Here is a 21035-nt window from a genome sequence, read left to right on the forward strand (position 1 = left end):
TTTACAGGCTGAAAATCTTACACAGTAAAATGCAGGAGGACCACGTACTTTCTCCGCCAGGCTGGGAAGAACAGACCCCGCGTCTCCCACGTGGTTTCACCACCCCCTCTCCCGCAAAGACCCCTGGGGAGTGCACCTCCTCCCCTCCCCCTCAGAGGGCCACACCAAAAAAGGCAGTTTACAGTAACCGGGGAATTAACTCTTTAACTGCCCGTACCTTACCTGATGTAATGATGTGGAATACCAACAACAAAAAATCACAAAACCATAACAATCACAAACACTCAGGAAATATTTCTGTGCCCTCCAGAGAAGGCAATAGCATACACATACCTCTTTTCTGTTCCATGTTTCCATTTTCTCCTCATAAGCCTCCATCTCTGGGATGAAAACACATTAAGCCTTAGAAATTTCTTCCCTAGCAATGTAATGAGGGTCTATGTCTTGTTACTGTACACAGGGGAGCACAGTCTGCAATTTCAAGCTTTCATCAAATTTCAACCTTTAATCAAAAATACAGTTGACTGGAAAGCAGCAGGTCAAGACTGGAAGATTCAGGATATCTGAAGTATTGGAGTCATCTGCATGTGCAGATATTAAATTTACAAGGAAAATACTATGCCCAAGTTATATAGGGAAGATAAGAGACATTTTGGGACTGCCTGAAATTAAATAAAATAGCAGACTATCCCTTCTCATTTTAAATTACTATGCTTGGAGAAAAAATCTGTATATGCAACTCATAAAAATTGAAGCTCAGAGGCCAGTTTCTGCCTTTAGTCATACAGATAGCATAGAGTATTGTCAACAGTTTACGGGCATTTGGCCCGGTTCCGTGACGAATGGGACGGGGGACCCACGGACCCATGCCCCGGGAAAGGGAAAAGGGAAAAAAGGGTAAGGAGATGGGCCTGATAGCAAAAACAGGGGGAACATCTGAGGAGAAACAAACTAATTTACTAAATAAGATATTGGAATGCAAAATAACACACTATAATACAATATAATTACAATTTAATTTAATAAATCCAATACAATGAGAGAGAATGTCCAAAAATCAAGGTAGGCCTTACTCTAATACCGACGATAAGAAAGCTGGGGAGCGAGATGCTGCCAGGACGAGAGATGGGCGAAAAGAGAAAAAGATCTTGTGATCCGCGAGTTTTTATCTTTCCCTCTGACCGGAATAGGTAACAGAGGAGCAAAGTCCCCTGGGGAAAGTAGTAGTCCTTCTCTTCTGAGAACCAGGTACATACACTACATGATGTTATGATGTGGAATGCCAATAAATGAAAATCATAAAACCATGACAACTATAGACTGAGTTGCATACAACAGGTAATAATCTAGTATCTGAGCTGTCTCAATATTCTATTTAATTAATGTCAGTACTGATGAACTGTTATGAGAAAATCCAGTAGGGAATTGGTGAGGTGTTAATGCTCCTAATCAATGAGATTCCAATTAATTGAGGAAATTTAAGAAACAACGTCGTGTTTTCTGATTCAAGTTGCTTGTTTAGACTTAAAATAACTACTGTCTTAAGTAGTGCTTCCTCAGATTTATCATGGTGTAAGTTAGGAGAGAATGTGACTGTGTTTAGGAGACCTTTCCATGTCTTTCCATCTCCAGCAAAAGCAAAGGAAGGAAGCATATGGAAATTTTTGAACAAGAAGATAAAGCCTTCTTGTCCTCTGCATTCTTCCAAAGTCTTTCATTTTCCTTAAGTTTGGGGAAAACTTGAGTTTCTGCTGTGAAACTTGGAGTCATCTTCTTTGATGGTTCTGATGGCCCACAGCTATGTGAAAGAAAGAAAATAATACTGCAAGAAAATTATCTAGTTTATCTAGATTGTAATGAAAGAAATATTTTAAAATACAAGTATAATTCCTCAAAAATATATTGTAATTTCACTGCCTTCTTCCTACATGTCAGCTGAGGTGGAAAAGAGTTTAATCACAGTATAAACACAGTGATCTTTTGACTTACTTTTTTGTTTTGTTTTGTTTCTAACTTAAGAAAATTATTAATAGTACAGAAATACTGTGGGTTCAAGATTTGGAATTAAAATTCTGGATTCATTTTCAATATTTTGCTACAATTTAAGTTCCAGAAGCCCTCAGTTTTGTTAATGGATTTAAAGCCATTACATTAATGAGTGTTAACTTTCGATACATTCCAGCGTACAAACTGTAGGCAAATTTCCATTCTGCTTATCTGTGCTAAGGTATCTAAATGGTGTGCTTTGTGTTAGTTGAGGGAAATCTGCACCACTCTGAATGCAGCCATTCTGAGGCTTTCTCCTAAGGATTGAATGGGTTCAGATGAGAGACTGTAATTTTGGCCTCTTTACCACTTCTTTTTTATTTAGTTTAGTTCCAGCACCTTAGAGCAGAGAGTTATTGTGTCTCAGAGCACTACGTCACAGGTTAGCACTTAATGTACAATAATCAAGGAAGTACAACACTTCTTCAGCTCAATATGTAATGTAAGAGACAGTATATTAGAAATCTCACAGGCAAAAATCCATTTTAGCAAAGAATTTATTCAAGGAACTCAAGTACAGCAAGATGAGAACAGTCCCATGGCATTCTTGTCAGTGTCTTATTCTACACAGACCATGCCATGAGAACATTTTTAAGGCAGGAAGTTTTTCCAGAGATGTAAAAAGAAGTAAATTGCTCATTTTGTAGTAAAAGAAAATCTTTGCATTCACAAAACTTTCAATTAAGGCTGAGGAGAATGAAAGGAACAAAGATTATAAAATATTTCATACTGAAAGAAAACACATAGTCATTTAGATTTTATTAGCTCTTCTCCTCAGTGCTCTGGGAAAGAAAAAAATCAGCATTTGTGATGAAACAAAACAAAATTCTACAAACTACATAGTTAGGAAGAGGGGAAGAGAAACAAATAATGTTTATCACAATTTCCCTTCAGGCCCCAGATAGTGGTTGGCTACTCTTGATAAGTAAATTAAAAAAAGGAATTGTATTCCTTTTGAAGATTCTCTAGTTGGAAATTTCCTTATGCATTTCACTTTCATTTTCTCTTTTTAAAACATCCTTGCTCCTTGCTTTAGTTACTCTTTAGGGTAACTTGCTCCACATGTCACAAATCCTTTGTATGAAATAGTTTAAATCCAATTCTCATTTCATCCCTGTGACCTGATTTTAAGGTCTTACTGCTATGAAGGGCTAATAGAGATCAGTTTGATAAGACTCTCCTATTTTCTAAATGTCATTTAACTCACCACGATAGTTTTATTTTCTCTTTTCCATAAAAATAAGCCCAAACAAGTCTTCATTTGTAAGTGTTCCTATTATTAAATCCCCTGAATTATATAGCTGATTGGACAGTGCTCTCTGACTTAGTTCATTATCATGCTACTTGAATTCATTCAAATGCATTTTTGAATTAATGCAGCACAGAAGCTTATTATCTTCCTTTTTGTTTTTTCTCTGTTGCCTATCTCTAGAGTATATGTCAAATAGGATTTGTTTAGTTTGTTTTTTCAATTAGCGGGGGCTTTTCAAGAATTTTTCTATGCTTTGTATAAGCATAACATTTTTCCTGGGCAGATTATTCCCTTTGATTCTTTTTTTTTCTTGGAAGGAATTGCATTTAGCATCTTCATAAATATTTGATGTATGCCTTCCCATAAGTCTTCTGTGTAAGAAATGGATGTACTTAAAACTGTCCAGACTGTTCAGTGTAATGTTGTTGTAATTAAACATGTGCAAGCTAAGTCTGAGTGATAAAAGAGTGTCCTCCTGCCCTCTCTACCAATATTCACATTCTTCAAACATTCAGATCTATATTACTGCTCCAATACTTTTCCGTCTTGTCACTGGTTTATACTGCTTGCTGTCAATCGTGTGCGTTCTACAGGTGACAAAAAGATCAAAGAAACAGGATTAAAATGGACCACCAGAAAAGCTACACAAGTTAATCTATGGAATTTGCATGGAACCCATATCAGAAATGTATTTTTTTACAGAACCATTCAAGGCTGCTCTAATTCTTGTCATTAACAAGCCATATGGGCAGAAGATTGTGAGTCTCTCTGAATTTGCCCTGGCAAAAATGAATTTTCCTCTTTTAGTCTGTTTTGCTTGTTGAATGTAGCTATATCCATAAAAAGCATGGAAATGCAACTGGTTGTGGTTGCCTACTGGGCTGATGGAGTCAACCCAGCAAAAATTCAGCTGTAGATCCAGACCTGATCTACATTTAAATTTTTAGATCTTTAATTTTTTCCAAAATTTACTGAGGGTCTGATGAATGCAGACTGTATCACTATGTAAACCTCATGTTTTTCAGAGATTGTCTTAAATTGGGTGAGATGGACTATGCGTTGCAAAGACCTTGAGAGACACCTCTGTTGTTGGTGGTTTTTTCCCTCATTAACCTTATTTTAGCCACAGGGTCTCTGTCATATACAATTGTTTCGTCCTTTCTGCCATATCCCATACTCCTTCAGATGTCTACTTCAACAATAGTCCAGAGCAAGGGAAAAGAATCGATCTCTGACATCTCTGTAGAATGGCTTCCAGAGAGAGGTGTAGGCTCTGAAAAACATGGACCTCTGTTCCCATGTTGTTAAACAGATATTTTCCAACTCCAAAGAAAATCCTGCAAAACTTAGCCTGGCAGTCAAAGAAGACTAGGATCTGAATGCATAAATTGAAGCCAATTAACTGGGAGCAATTAAGATATGTGCCTCTACTCTGGCTCTTGAACAGGTATAGAGTCACTCACAGCTTAGCAAAGCTGAGATGGTGCACAAAGGAAATTGGTGTTAGGATCTTAGTCACATTTAATGGAACTTCTGTGGTAGTGAGAGAGGGACAGTGACATTCTTTATATCATGATCTCTCCTACTCTGTCTTTCCATGAGACATGCATTAAAACTCTTCTCTTAGATTGTGAGCTTTGTAGGATATAGACTGACATCTTACTTCATGACTGTACATGAGTTGTCAGATCTTGAGTGCTAAACATCAGAGTCCTGTAGTTCCTGTGCGGAAAAGGCCAAATTTTCTGTCTTTAATAAATACTTCTGTGGCCCTTCCCCTGCTTTGTGAACCTACATGCTGGACTAACTGAGGTCATGGAGCAGGAGAAATCACTGAATTGCAGATGTGTATTTCACTCCATAGGGTTGTGTGTGAAAGCAAACTTACTAAAAGATTTTATTTCAGCTGCAGCTGAGTACTATAATCCTTTTCCTGACTGGATGTGTGCCCATTGGACAGTCCAAGAGCATCTTGGTTGTCTTCCAGCCCCAAATGCCAGAGGCATGTCCCCACTTCCTCTCCCCTTACATGATGAACTCTGTGGGGTCTCATTCATTATGACTTACAAATGTTATGTCTCTTACACAGTCTTAGGTCTGAGAAATTAGAACCTGATGAGGGCCTCCAGATGTTATTGTAATAGCAATAATAATTAAAAATATTCCATAATTAATCAAATAATAAACAATAAATTTGTAATGTTTTTTTCCATAGAATTTTAGGAAAGTTGTTGCAAATAAACATCTACAGTCTTGAGAGAACTGTCCTTTAGCATCATGCAGACTGCATCTGTGACTTTGCAGATGCTCCTGACTTCAAGTACTGTTGAGACCAATTGAAAACTGACAGTTCCCAGAAATTCTGAAGGATATTTTCTTGGCGTGCAGCTAGTCAGAAATAAGTTTCTCGTGGTTAAGTTCAATAATCTGGGTTCCTAACTCCCCTTAGAATTGTATTTATAATTTTGAGAAAACAATTAAGGACTTGTTAATGCTGCTAAAATTAGCTTCATGTTTTACAGTAGCATAACCGATGAACATGTAGCTGCTGCAATGTTCTACCAGTGAAGGCATGTTACTTTACATTTAATCAGGTATTTTTGCTGAATTTGACTCCTAGTGCAACTGAGGTGTTGTATATCTGTTTGTTTGTTTTGCTTCATTGTCGTCTGGACCCTGGGTAACTAGAGTGCATTTAGTGATTCTGAAGTAAAATAAGAATGCAGTTTTCTAAAATTTTTTGTACCTGTGAAAAGTGATAGTACTACTTAACTTTGTCTCAAGGATACTGCTAAGTACATTATAAAAACTTTGAGACTAGATTTGCTGTGTGAGCAGTTAAAGACAGCTCCTGGATCCAAGATTCCTTTTAGATTTATTTGTGAATGGGCAAAAGTATTTTTAGGTGTTTTTCTCCACTGTGTGTTTCACGCATCTGTTTCACAAAAACTAAATAAAATCTAGAGAACACTAGGCTTTTGCTTGCCACTGTTTTCATTATGCAGCATACATATAATAAAGGTTTACATGAATATAACTGTAAATGATATTGCTGGATGCGGACCTTATGGACTCATTATTGATGTGTACAGTGATCAAGTGGTCTGTGGGTAGACTAACAGTGGCTTTGAGAGGCATGAAAGCATTCACTCCCTGCCCCCAGACAGTGCATTTTGCTCATGATGCAGTAGGTAACATAGTTGGGGTTGCTTACATAAGTCATGATACTGATTTTGCTAATAAAGTTTATCCAGACACTATTTCAGTTAAATTAAAATGTGTCTTTCTAAGCCCTCATGTAGTATTCACATGACCACGTGCAGTAAAAAATGTGTATTAACTTCTTGCTTTTGCTAAGAAAATGTTTATGGTGACCACAGTAATATCAGAGTTTTCTTGTGAATCTGCATCCACTATACATAGCAAAAATTCACAGGAAGGTCTTAACTGAAATGTGAGTCCAAGAAAGAGCGTAAACATATTTTTTTCCTTTCAGTGAGTTGTCACCTATGGAAAAAAAAAAAACAACCATAGAATCTGATACAATATTCCCTAGCCTTGCACTATGAGATGTGATGTGAAATTTGTGTATAACGTTCTTATAACTTTGTTCTTCCAAAAGCAAATATGGTTCTTCATTAGTGTACAGAAGCATTAAAATGTTTCAGAAAGTTATTTTCTTCGATTTTCACACTAATTTCACAGAAGAAAGAATAAAAGTGACTTCTAGTTACTAAAGTCATGTTTGAGAAGAAAAAAGTTATCACACTAAAAATGGGTACAAATAGTGTTTAGTGCTTGTAGTTTCATTGGTCCCAAAGGTAATCTGTCCCTGTTCTTCTGTAATGCAGGAGATTTTGATTTATCTTATGCATTCTTTTTAAGGCATCTTTAATGCCTTTTACATTTGTGATTGACAGCCAAGACCATGAACCATAAAAATGTATAAAATTTATGCAAAAAAAAAAACGCAATTCATGAGCATCCACGTGCATTTTAATACACTTTCAGCTATTTTCAGTCTTCTAAATAAATAGCTCTGTATATGACATCTAGCATATTTCGTATAATCATAGAATTATTAAGATTGGAAACCACTAAGATCACCCATTCAACCTATCACCACCATGCCCATAAAACAATGTTACCCACTGTCACATCTACCCTTTTCTTGAAAACCTCCAGGGACAATGACTCCACCACCTCCCTGGGCAGCTTGTTTCAATGCTTTAACATGCTTTCTGAGAAGAAATTTTTCCTAATATCCAACCTGAACCTCCCCTGGTGCAACTTGAGGCCATTACCTCTCATCATATCACTAGTTACCTGGGAGAAGAGGCCAACCCCCACCTTGCTAAAACCTCTTCTCAGGTAGTTTTAGAGTGATGAGGTTTCCGCTGAGCATCTCTTACTCACCAGACTGAATAATCTCAGTTCCTTCAGCTGCTCCTCCTAAGACTTGTGTTCCAATCCATCACCAAATGAAATCAGTGGGAGTCATTCTGTCTCCATTTGGTGAGATGGAATTGAACTGATAAAGCTGTGAGAAACACTGGGGAATGCTTTGGGAGTACTTACTCAAAATTACTTAATGAGTAAGGATGAAAATACACAATCCCTCTGGTATTCCTTAATCCTTCATATATCCAGTAATACAGTATGTCAGGATATTGGATACTGGAGTTTATCCTCTAAATCCACTATGCCCACAGCTATAACAAACAGTGAGGACTGTCATCTTCTTACATGATTCATCTAAGTACTGTGTCGAAGAGATGTTAGTTCTGGGAATGGAAGAATGCAGTTCCTCATGCCTCTTTTGCCCTTTTGGCCCCTGCTACTCCCAGAGATGGCTATATCCAAGATGGCAAGTAATACCAACTTGTGAGTAGGTTAACTACCCAGTGTGAATGATTTTCTGTGTACCACATTCATACAAATTCTCTCTACTCTGACTGATGATACCTATAAAAAACACAATTACAAATCATTCCTTCTTTGAAAACCTGGAAAGCCTGTAAATGTATCTGAATCTAAAACCTTTACTGTCTCTAGATATATAAATACATTCTTGATTCTTCTGCCGTTCCTCTTTAAAGTATCACATTTTTTTTCAGAGTTAACGTTCTCAGATTGTACAGACTGTATCTTTTTTTTTTTTTTAAGTCTTGTCCCATTAAAATGGCAACTTTTTCACAGTTTATCACTCCTATTAGAACTTGACTGCTGTAATGTCTGATTGGTGGCTGATCCACTTCACATCCTTAGATTCTGCAGCAGGAAAATCAATACACTAGTTACTCCAATAAATTATCTTTTAAAGTAGTGCCCTGAGTCAGAAAAGACAGCTGTTATACCTTGCAAAGCTCAAAGGAAATTAGAACTAAGTATAAATGAAGTTAATTGGATATGACTACTGAAGGAAACCAGTACCAAGAAAAAGACAAAAGACATAATTTTGTCATAAATAGATCATAGTTACTACCTGTGTATAATATTTTAGGTGCAACAATAAAAGATATTCCTCCAAATGCAAACAGCCATAGCAACTTGTAACATTTTCATTTAAAACAGAGTAAACTACGTCTTCACTTCAAAACCAATAAGCTGCAGCAGCATAATTAAATGAATATCAGCAATCCTGTGCCTCTTCATTTTATTTTAATTTTTGAACAGGTGCTACTTAATAAGCTAACATCATTGCAACTGTTCGTTGTTTTTAAAATCACAATGTCATATTCCTAAAGGAGAAAATCTTCTTTATTGAAAACAACAACAACAAACCCTTCAGCATTAATTTTTCACTTGCAAATTCAATTTTCCAGAATTTACTCTATATGAGTGTGGGATGTTTATTATTATTATTATTGCTATTTTTGTACACTGGATGGAAGATCTGGCTATTTTCTTAACAGAATGAGTCTGAGCATTTCTAAATGTCACTTGTAGCTTCATATTTCTACTATAAATAAATTAGAAGTTTAGAAAGAACTTAGATCAAATAAGATTAGTTGTATTAAGTCCTATGCTTCCTAAGGGAGTACAAATGTGCCTTATGTTTTCTGAAGATCTGTATTATAAACAGCAATTATCAATCCTCTGTTTTATTTTTTACAAGGATTGATTGTAAGAGGGTGGGTGAAATTTCCAGTGAGCCTGTTCTCACATACCAGCCGTGGGACTGAACACAAGGGTCAGTAGAATATCGTTTTGGTGTTGGCAAATCTTCAGGAACTGCACTCAATTTAATCTAAAGGTGATGGAGAAAGAACAGCATTTCTGATTGTTCTTCACCTCTTCTGCCATGGACGTATCTGAGACAAACACATATTTGACTTTGGATTTAAGAAAGCTTCTAAGAAGCCCTCCTTCTGTGTGTACAATAAGCAGAGACTGCACAGAAATGCCTTTGAGCAGTGAACCACCATTAAATCACTCTCAAGTAGTGGTGTTCATATTTGGCTAGAGTGTGTCTTGCTCAGTTCCAGTACAGTAAGTTCAGTAGGCTTGGAGCTGAACTGCAATACAGCCATTAATCAAAAACCCTATAAAATTGAGTTCCAGGAATTTATAAATATATAATACAAATATGAGTTGTGAGATTTTCTGTAAACATTGCATCTCAGCAATGCTTTGTGTCTCCCCAAGCACCATAACTTCACCAGCTAGCATAGTTAGTTCTACCACTTAATTTCTATATGCCTCAGCTGTGTTGTCTTGTTTTCCATTCCTGTTTTTCTGTTCATAATCATTGTTAAGATGCAAGACAAAGAGGACTCTCACTTCCACAGAAGCCTACCTGTTTTTTGTCAGAGGACAAAAGGATAGCGTAAGTCAAGAATAAATTGTGTTATTTTTGGAATAAGGTAAACAGGAGTGAATCTCACTCGCCAGTAGCCTGTCCACACAACACCAGTTCAGTATAACACCAACGTCCATACAAATCTCTCAATTAACTTCATTTATATTGATCTATGGAGTCATTATAAAACTGAACAGAAAAAAAATTAATACTTCGCTTTTTGTGAAGGAACGTTCTTTCTGGTTTATGTTTTCATTTTATATGAAAAATACTTTTGCTCATCTTCACTGTTGTTTTGCATTCAATATCCAATTTTAATCTGTCAGGGAGGGAAGTCCACCACTGTAAAGCATGGGTGTCCAAACTTTTGGTTTGCCTGGGCCACACTGAGTAAAGAGGAATTGTCCTGGACCACATATAAAATACAGTTAAAGTATAAAATTAACAAAATGTGTTTTATTTTTAATATTTTTTAATTTAAACATAAAAAGATGGCAACAATAACATAGCACTAGTGGGATATTTGACTGTGTTTTTGTGAAGCTAATGAACATGTTAACCTATGAACTTATTACATTATTTTACGAAATAACACAAGCTCAAGTTTTATAATTAACTAAGAAACGTTACACATCTGCTTAATAACAAAAAAACGTGTTTACAGGTACACAGACATATAGGTAGGTTGAAATGTTATTGTTGCTAAATCACTGTATTTTACTTGCCAAATGCCACAAGTATATGTAATGTGTAATGCACATGGATTTTGATTCAAATGAGTGTATGTGGTGAGAGATGGGAGCTAGCACTGCACTGTTCCTCCCCCACCCCTCCACAGCATTCCTTTGTCGCCTGCGCAGTCTGTGCTTGAACCTACATGCAATCAACTCATGAGAAATATCACTAGAAATCACATAATCATGTTAAAATTTTATTAGCTTGTGGGGCTGAATCCTTAGCTGTCCAAAGCTACTTGTGGCCCCTGGCTGGGGGCTGGACATGTAAGCCATAAATTGTTCCCATTGTTTCCATCTCTTACTGAGACCTCTTCACTGGACCTTACAAAATGTTTCCAAGTAATTCTTCTGTAGAGGGTTGAAAATGGAGATAACTCCCTCAGCCTTCCAAGAATGATGTGTAAAGGACTTTTCCAGTGAATTAATTTGTTTTCATGTACTCTGCAATGTTTTGTTTTGCCTTGTCTTTGGGCAGACTACCTTGCAAGGGCATAAGCACATTGTCTTTAACTCATAAAGTTCTGTGAAGTAGAGGGACTTGAGTTTTCTTGTAGGTGTTTGGGTTTTTTTTGATAATTATTTTTAGTTTGGCATGAAAACACATCTCAGGAATTCACAAACCTTAAGATATTCACTTTAGACTAAGTAAATGAAAATAATTTTTACTTTTTATTTTTTTAGTGGTGATGCAAAATACAAAGCTGAATATGCAGTTCACAAGGTTCCCATCTCTAGCATTTGGACACCATTTAAAACTTGTAAATTAAGAGCTAAACATAGTGGTTATTTGTGTCTGTTAAATATTTCCTTCTTGTCTGTTATCAACATTCAGTAATGATATATACTTACGTCATGCAAGACAATAAATATGCAGAAGTTCCAAGGAAAATTTCAGTGCCATGTCTCTGCTGATTAACGTTTGAAACTAGCATAAAATCTAGAATAATAATAACCTTTAGCATAATCTGGAGAAATGAACACAGCAGATAAATGGGCTCCAACAGAAAGTGCCACTGCAAAACTGATATGCCATCCAGCCTCCATTCTGAGGGCTGCAGACACTTATGTCTTCCCTGGGTGCATTTAGTTCAGTCTGAGGCAGGAAACTGCATTTAAATCTTCATTCTACTGCCAGCTGTAAGCTAAACTCATACTTCTTGAAGACTGCGGCAACAAATTCATTAAGCACTGGAAACTAGGGTAACTGTTCTCATTGGACATGTTAACTCTATGCCTCTATTTTCCAGAGTTGTAATATATGGATGAGGAGCTCTGCTGCATGATGCAACTTTGAGGATTAACAGCTGAGGCTTTGCATAGTGCTGTGGATACTAACACTACTGAAACACTAAGAAATGAAGAAGAACCATAAGTGCATACCTGAGGAAGAAAGCTTGAACACTGTAATTCAGACTTAAGAGATCGTAACATACAGGAGAGATATTAATTATCAGTCTATCACACATGTTAACATTCCAGTGAAATTTTGTTAATAACATACTAGATAAAGATTAAAAACTGCATTTATGCCTATGTTTCTGTAATAATAAAACATCAAACAAGACAACATCATAGTCAGTGTAAAAGTTTTCAGAAACTCCTCAATACAGCAAACATACCACTAAAGGCTATCTGCCTTGTAATTGCCAAGGTTAACTAGGGGCTTGACTCAGGTGCCCACACACTGATTACTGTTGCCATTTGACATGCTCAAGGGGATTTGGCATATCTTCCAATAATGCACATTGCTCTGGACGAGCAGGAGTCTCCGATAAACTGGGACTAGATTTGCAGGGATGTTTCAGGCATGTCAAATGTCTCTTAAGATATTAAGCAAATTTCTCCCTGAGTGTCTATGGAAAAGAATCCTAATGAGACTATACGCTGTAGTATGTAAACAATATTCTTGCCTTATGGTTTGGTGGCATTTAAAAATGGCATTTACTAGCTATCATACATGAGAGAAATTAATGCATTTCAGATTTTGCCACCTAGGTTTCCCACACTGGCAAAGTGCTCAAATATCAGAGAAAGACTTCTAACATGCAGCAAGATAAGCCCTGCTTAGTTGAAGGGTAAGTCAGGCAGAAGATGTCCTTTGAGCAGCTAGGGATGCTTACAGCACAACTACAGATTGCTTATAAAATGTGTAAAGTTCGCATCCTGAAGGTCAATGAGAACCACATAGATTATACAGAGGGAGCAAGAATTTGGGAGTAAGGGAATGGTAATCTCTTCATGTCCATTTTAGACTCTGTATGATTTTCTTGCCTGGAACTTTCTGATTTTGAGAACTGTAGGTCTACTGCAGGAAAGAGAAGTGTCTATGTATATGAAAGTTTCCAGATTTGTGGTTGATGGATGATACAGTTTGCTCAGAGATGTCATATGTTATTTCAATAAATGTCTATTTCTGAATTCATTGCCTTTGTAAACTCACAGAGTAGCAAAAGATAGTAGAGGAAAAAAAAACAAATAGAATATACAGTGCACTAAAGAGAGAGTTTGTACACAAAGTTTAATTCTGTGGTTACAGATTGCATTTTTTATTTTTAAAAATTGACAAAAATAACCAATTAGTATGAATTTGAAATTAATAAATAGATCATGGAATAATCATAAATATTTATTTTTTAAAAAATAGCAGAGTTTAATTTTGCTAGATTTTCTAAAGTATTGGGATTGATAATTGAATCTTAGGCTGCTTTGAGCTAAAAGGTATCCACTGATCTGCCAACTTAATAATATAGTATGCATCCTTGTGCATTTATTTATTGAGACAGGGCAACTGAAACTGTGAAGGAATGCCACCAAAGGCCCCTGTGCTGCCCTTGCAGGCCTCAGCCTTATAGTAAAGGTAAGCAGAAGGCTGGGAAATATATGTTCATAGCATACAGCACTGAGAGGATGCTGTGCTTCATTCAGCATGCTTTTGTGAACGTTGGGGGAAAGTTGTTCAATATTTACATGTTTATGTGTCATGGTGTTGGAAAAAAAAACAGCATGTTAGTACCGATTCTATATCCCTGCTGTGAATGAACAGAAATCCAGGTTTGCCAGTCTTGTTGGAGAGCAGATCTGGCCCTGTATTGGTCTGTCTTACTAAAATAGCTACTGAGATCTGGTAAATAAAATATATAATGATGGATTCAGAGCTTCCATGAATAACTGAGTACATGTGAAATTGCAATTATCAAAAATGGCCTCTGGTATACACGTTTTATTGACTTTCAGTATTTTGTATTGTCTGCTGAATTCTCTGCAGCCTCTATACATACACCACCACTAAATGCAAATGCTTACATCTTGGAGAATAGTCACCAAGAAGCATGCTGTGCAACAATGGGTGTGGAGGTAGATACTGGACAAGAAAATCAGAGGTTGGTTTTATAAGGAAAAGCAAGGAATATGGTTGTATAATTACATTGTAAGAAAAAGAGAAGTCAAGTAAGAGTCCCAAACACACTTCAAACTTAATAACAAACTGAAATCATCTTACAGCAAAGGTAAAACTAGGATGAGCATTAATCATGTTTTTAAAATGGCCATGGGTAACAATTCTAACTGTAAGTATCTCATTCTTGCAGAAATCCAGCTAGTCCTCTAATAGAAGTCTAGCACATAGCAGGTGTTGAAAATGGAAATGCAATTTCCCAGCTAGGCAGACATGCAATATTTATGAGCCAAGTCTATGGAAATAACTGAAACTGCTGATAGGGACAGAATAATTTAGCAGAAAATTGAGTAAGTTTTACACTTCAGGAAAAACTGTCATTCACCTTTTGTCTGATCATATTCCTGCCACAGCTTGAATGTATTGTTTAGTGCTAAAGAAACAGTACAATATACTAACAAAAAAATGTGAGCACCTTCAAAAATAGAGTTAATCACAGCTATTTAGTTATCTGGCTAAGCCAAGTGAAGCACAGATGAGGGAAAAAAAAAAAAAAAAGGAAAAAGAGCACAGATGCCTGAGAGGAAAAACAGTCCATTACCTTGCAGCAGTCTTCCTAGGCAGTATTTTGGATCTGAATTAAAAGTAGACTGGAGTTGAATTTATATTCTGATTTGACAATGTTATAATTTTGCCAGATATTTTTTGAAATTTCTACCGTGTTGGGTAGAAGCTTTTCATGGGCAACAGATTCTGCTATGACATTTCTGGTGCACGGAAATACACCTCTTGCACTTTCAGATCCAAGTCAGAAACCGATCTGCAGAACTAGAATGTCTCTAGGAAAACAAATATTGAGCACACCTCTTGCTCAGCCAAAATCTGAAGATGCTTAGGTTTGTTCTATGACTGATAGGGAAATAATTGATAATTGCCAGACAGGCAGATCTGTTCCTGTCAACACTCCTAACTCAAAAGTCAGCTCCCAAATTTGATTAAGAATTTTCTGTCTCATTCTGATAAGGCTTCTGACTAATTTTGGAAGAATATCTACATCAAACTGCCTAACTAGACAAAGCAACAATTTTCACAGGTGTTTGCACAAATTCAGATACTACTGACACCCTCATACATGGACCAGATCTCAACGGGTCAGTAGAGAATTAAGATGTGGAGAACTGAATGAAAAATTCCTACAAAGGAATAAATGCAATATATTTTCCTTCTTTCCATCTTAAATTCAATCCATTAGAAGACTAGTAAAGAGCCTGGGATCAAGATAAAGTCTTGTAATAATGGAGTTTAAGTAGCATCAATGTGGTGGTTTTGCCCATTATTGGCTCTCTGTATAGTGTGATCATCAACCTTTGAGAACTGGATTTAAGTGGATTTTGATACCCCTGTACACACTCAATTGTATTTGTTATGTAGGCAGATGTGTCAAACAACTTTCACTAAGTGATTGCTTTTTTGAGCTGGAACTAATTCTGGGAGTTTTTTGTAAGCATTTGGTCATTCACAGCAAAGCGCTTTGGAGCCTGTTTTAAGCAATGCTCTGTACTCAGTTCCCTCTTTGCATTCCTTCCAGCAGCTATCAGCAAAGACTCCTGCTTGCTGCATCCCCAAAGATCTACAGGCGCTCCTATAGCAGAAGGGCAACAGCTCTTGCATGCATCCCATTTGGCGCCCCTCTGAACTGACAGCCTTACTCACCCTATCACTTGTTTCAGCAGTATACCTACCACTCAAATGCCAGGCTTCACCAATAGATGCATCACTCACATATAGAATAGGTTTGCCCCATCCTACCCCATAGACTTCATTTTCAAGAAGTCCCCATAGAGATCCTCATTTTGCAAATTTGCAATAAGCACTTTCTGGAATCAAGATACAAAATTCCTTTAAAATTGACCTTTCTTGTTCATGCTTATGCTGGAGTGTGGACATGAAGGAATAATTATGGAAAGCAAAATGAAAAGAGTTACTGAACCCTACCAAAGCAATTTTGATAGAACATTCTCTGTTCAAGAAAAAATGTTTATATTCTCTCAGACTTTATTTGTGAAATAGCATTTTTTGAATTATATGTATCACCTATCATGTGAAATGTCAATGAGTCAGCAAAGACTGTAGTCACAGAATGACAGATTGGTTGAGGTTGTCAGCAAATTCTTGGTCCAGTCCCTGTTCAATCAGGGACACCCCGAAAGGGGTGCTCAAGGCTATGTCTAGGCAGATGATGATTTTCTCCAAGGCGTGAGACTTCACAGCTTCTCTGGGAAACTTGTTCCAGTGCTTGGTCACCTGTACAGTAAAAAGTGTTTCTGGATGTTCACAGAGAACCTTCACTGCTTCAAAGTTGTGCCCATGAACTCTTCACACATAGGAGCTTAAGAGTGGGAGGCCAGAGAAAGATTTGCAGTTGACACATAACAAATAAAATCTATTCTAACTGAAATTACTTGAAAGTTTTCTGTTCATGCTAGTCATTTTATTCCCCAAGATATGAGTTTATAGAAAATTAATGAAAAAATTTAATGAAATTAACTTGCCCAAAAGGCTAAAAGGAACAAGAATGAGTGAATTAAGTGAATGAATGGCGGAAGGCTGTGTTAGTTTAATATATGTGTATATACATATATATAAAATCTTGTTTTAAAAAATATAGCATTAAAAAATAAAGCTACAACAATAATGGACAACAGAAGAGTATTAAAATACTCCTAGGTTTTAGCAGCGTATTGATAGTAAGAGCAAATGAAATCTTCCTTAAGATATTAATTGAAACTTTTTCAGATTTGAATGCAATATGACATCGGCAGACCACTGCCTGACAAATTACAAACCCCAAATATTGTAATGCACAAGTTTAACATGAAAATATGTGTTGCAGTGAGATGATAATACAACCTGGGGACCTAAGAACAAGTCATTGCAATTCCTTTTGAGGAATTCAGTTTTTCTGTGGCCAACATTAACGCTATCAATCAGTGTCTTTGGCCCATGACTTAAAGGTTCTCACCCAGTTATATGGGATACTTAGCTAGTCATCATTTGGCAGATAATGTCCTATGTCATGATCTTGCACTATAATATGACACAACATGCTTCTTTTCAGATTGTTAATTCTTCTTTGGAATATGTAAAATAGAAAGAAAATGCATGCCCATACTCAGTGGAAAGGGTTGCATTTTTCAGATGCACTCCCTTCTACAGTCAGGTGATAAGAGGAACTTATTACCTTGTGACTGTGTACTAGTGCAAGTTCCTATTTGCTGCGGGGGAAGGAGCTTGAAAGCTTTGGTCCCAGTTTTCTCCAAGAGCGTGATTATGAATTCTCAGAGACTGCTAATTTCTCCGAAACAAGGTTCAGTGCTAGGAAGCAGAGAAGTATTCAGCACTGTTATAAATCTTTGAATTCGGAGGTTTTACATAGACGCTAAATGAGACAACTGTATCAACTGAGTTGTCAGCAGTGAATCTCTTGTTCTAGCATGTGATCAAGTGCTTCCAGTACCATGAAGTATACTAATACTATTACTACTACTAATAAAGACTTACTCCATTTTTTAATAAGAGGGAAAACCATCTTTGAATTATTTTGGAGCAAGTAAGTATCAGAAAACAAAACAGAATGAAGAGATTATTGCTTTTCCAGAATCTCCCATTTGAGAGGCCTTCTGGACTGATGACCCATTGATCCTAAATGATTGTTAAAAATTATGTTTGACATATCAAACATAGAAAAAAACATAAATATAAAAATATTCTGTGGAACAGAAATACTGTTTAACAATAAAGGAATTACTCTACCTTGCACCTCCTTATGTGCATTCCCACTGTGCCTTTTTAGCCTGTTTTACTGAAGAAAAAAAATGTATTATCAAAGAGCCTGCTAATCCCTCCCAGTAATTTCTAAATCTGAAATTATATTATTTAACCAAATTTGAAAGAGGTGCAAAATTTTCAAAAATACTGAAGTCCTACAAGCTTCATGATAACTGGCATTAAAACACTCAGGTTAGTGTCTCATTTATAAAGAGCAAAGCTTATAAGTTCCTAGCATCTGCATTAGCATTCACAGAGTTCAAATGGCAAAATGATGTGCTGTCTCTTGACAAGACAGTAGTCAGAGAAGAGGGAAAGAGATAAGATGCTGTAGTTGCTTAATTGTCATGGTTTTATGATTTTCGGTTATTGGTATTCCACATCATAACATCATGTAGTGTATGTACCTGGTTCTCAGAAGAGGAGGACTACTACTTTCCCCAGGGGACTTTGCTCCTCTGTTACCGATTCTGGTCAGAGGGAAAGATAAAAACTCGCAGATCACAAGATCTTTTTCTCTTTCCGCCCACCTCTCGTCCTGGCAGCATCTTGCTCCCCAGCTTTCTTATCGTCGGTATTAGAGTAAGGCCTACCTTGATTTTTGGACATTCTCTCTCATTGTATTGGATTTATTAAATTAAATTGTAATTATATTGTATTATAGTGTGTTATTTTGCATTCCAATATCTTATTTAGTAAATTAGTTTGTTTCTCCTCAGATGTTCCCGCTGTTTTTGCTATCAGGCCCATCTCCTTACCCTTTTTTCCCTTTTCCCTTTCCCGGGGCATGGGTCCGTGGGTCCCCCGTCCCATTTGTCACGGAACTGGGCCGAACGCCCGTAAACCATTGACATTAATGGACAGGGAGGTGAGAGCAAGTGGAAGCTGAGATATTGCAGAATGGAAGGGAGTGAAACTGAGGGAAGGACTACTGGCACAGAAAGCAAGTTCATAAGAAATTAGGCTTTATTAATGTAGCTGTACACCAAAAATTTGTTTTGGTTTAGTCTTTGTTAATTGAAAATGAATTTCTACTAACCTTAAAATCAAACACTCATGTCTGAACTGGATTATGTGCAGTTAGAAATTCTGACAAATCCGTGGTTTGCATTAAATTCACACTGCAGCCTTTACTATAAAGTTTTGTTTGCTTGTTTGTTTGTTTGTTTTCATGTAATAAGATCATTTACTCTATGAGAACTAGATAATGCCACAAACAAGTCTGAAGGAAAGACATCACAGTCCTGACTCTGGAGAAATTATTCTAATTCTGTAGCATAACAGACATAACAATTATACTAAATTTGTATGAAGGATAACATTCAGGTGGGAAGACAACAAGGGTCAGAGTTACTAAAAACCATTCATGAAATGGGAAGGCAAACAGAACACATCATCATACAGACAGTGCTTGATACAATATTCATACAGACAGTGCTTGATACAATATTCATGTTCTGTATGATAAATAGCATGCACAATTTTTAAGTCTAGTATTCACTCTAGTTGGGAGCCACAAAGTTTTACATGCCTTCAAGCTATTGAATAACATCAGTGTGACATATTCAGAGTATAGATTTAAATATAATTTAATTCAAGACAGTCGACAGTATCAGTCTTGTCCTTCTGAGAGGTATCTTTCACTGTAAATGGTTAGGATTAATTGGCAAAGGGTGCTTCTTAGGCTTGTTTGTAGTAGACATAGTCTAAGTTTAACAACTGACTTTCTTAACCACAAATTTCACTTCTCTAATATACTGGGACACCAAGTTTGAAATCTAGCAAGCCTCTCCCACTTATAGCTGAGAAGACGTCTGCATGCATAAAATATTCCAACTGTCTGCATTTTTATACAATTTTTTTTTCACAAAGATACTGAAGAAGAAGATGAGCAGCAATATTTATGTCAAATAATAATAATAGGAGCAATTATTATTATTTAATTATATTTTATAATAATATTTTTAATGTAATTGTGAGCAAACAAGAAATTTCATGGGAGCTTATGGATTCTATCTGTTTGGATGGTGATGGGGCACAAAGGAGTCAATCTGAGAAATGAAAATGTTACAAACTCCTGCTGTATATTTAGGGGGAAAAATGTTATGAAAATTGCCAGAATGCACAGTATAAACAAAACAAATTACAAGTTCTGTGGGGAAAGTATGAGAAGGCCACAGATGACTGTCTGGATTAACAAACAACCCATAAGGACATGCAAACACAGGAGAAAACTGAGGACTACAAGAGAAAATAGACAAAAGCTAGTTAGAGCCAACTTGTAAAAGAATAATAAAGAATTGCATTATTTATGGAAAATGTATCAGCTTATGTAGGTCCAGATTTTGTAAAGATTTTTTTTTGCAACTATGAAACAAAATTGTCCTGCATTCTGTATTTTGAAGAGAATTATTGGTTGGGAATTTGAAAAGATTTATATATATATTAGCTGGAATATCACCTTGAATCCAAATTAAAATTTTTCTGACATAAACAGTGCTGCTCTGCACAACTTAAAGTGAACACTGGAATGATGGAAAAGTATTTGAATAGACACCTAGGGATGTTATAGACAGATGGTAATTTATTCCAATGTTGTTCATTAAATTTAAGGTAAGAATTACTGGACTGTTTTGTTGCTTTTGTTGTTGTTTTTGTGAGTTTTTTGGCCAGTAGAGTGCCAGCAGTTCTTTTATTTTTAAAGACTGGTAGAAACACACTAGTGAACATGATGAGGGAGAGCTGAAATATGCTTCCAACAAGGGAGTGTAGGAAAACCAAAATACAAGCAAAAAAACCTTAAAAAAATTGAATTCACAACACCAGTGGTGACAGTTTCCCAGAGCTCATATCTATGATCCAAGGCTGATACATGCGGTTTATTCTGGGGGGGAAATTGTATTTTTGGGGTCTGTATTACCGGTCTCATTAGTATGTCAAGGGAATATAGCATGCTTAAAAGTCATTCAGTGGAAA

The 21035-nt window shown here is 36.4% G+C and overlaps 1 protein-coding gene across 4 annotated transcripts in view; it reads left to right on the top strand.

The window, feature by feature from the left end:
• NTF3 (neurotrophin 3) overlaps positions 1-21035 on the top strand; it is a 75635-nt gene that overhangs the window by 21870 nt on the left and 32730 nt on the right. The window contains exon 2 of one of the 4 annotated variants that reach the window (XM_021393517.1): positions 13617-13694. The exons of 2 other annotated variants lie outside the window; for them this stretch is intronic. The gene's annotated coding sequence lies outside the window, so the exon portion shown is untranslated. The remainder of the gene's footprint in view (positions 1-13616; positions 13695-21035) is intronic. One more of the 4 variants, XM_021393525.1, reaches the window with a different exon arrangement.

This window comes from Numida meleagris, chromosome 1 (assembly GCF_002078875.1).
Source record: "Numida meleagris isolate 19003 breed g44 Domestic line chromosome 1, NumMel1.0, whole genome shotgun sequence".
NCBI lineage: Eukaryota > Metazoa > Chordata > Aves > Galliformes > Numididae > Numida > Numida meleagris.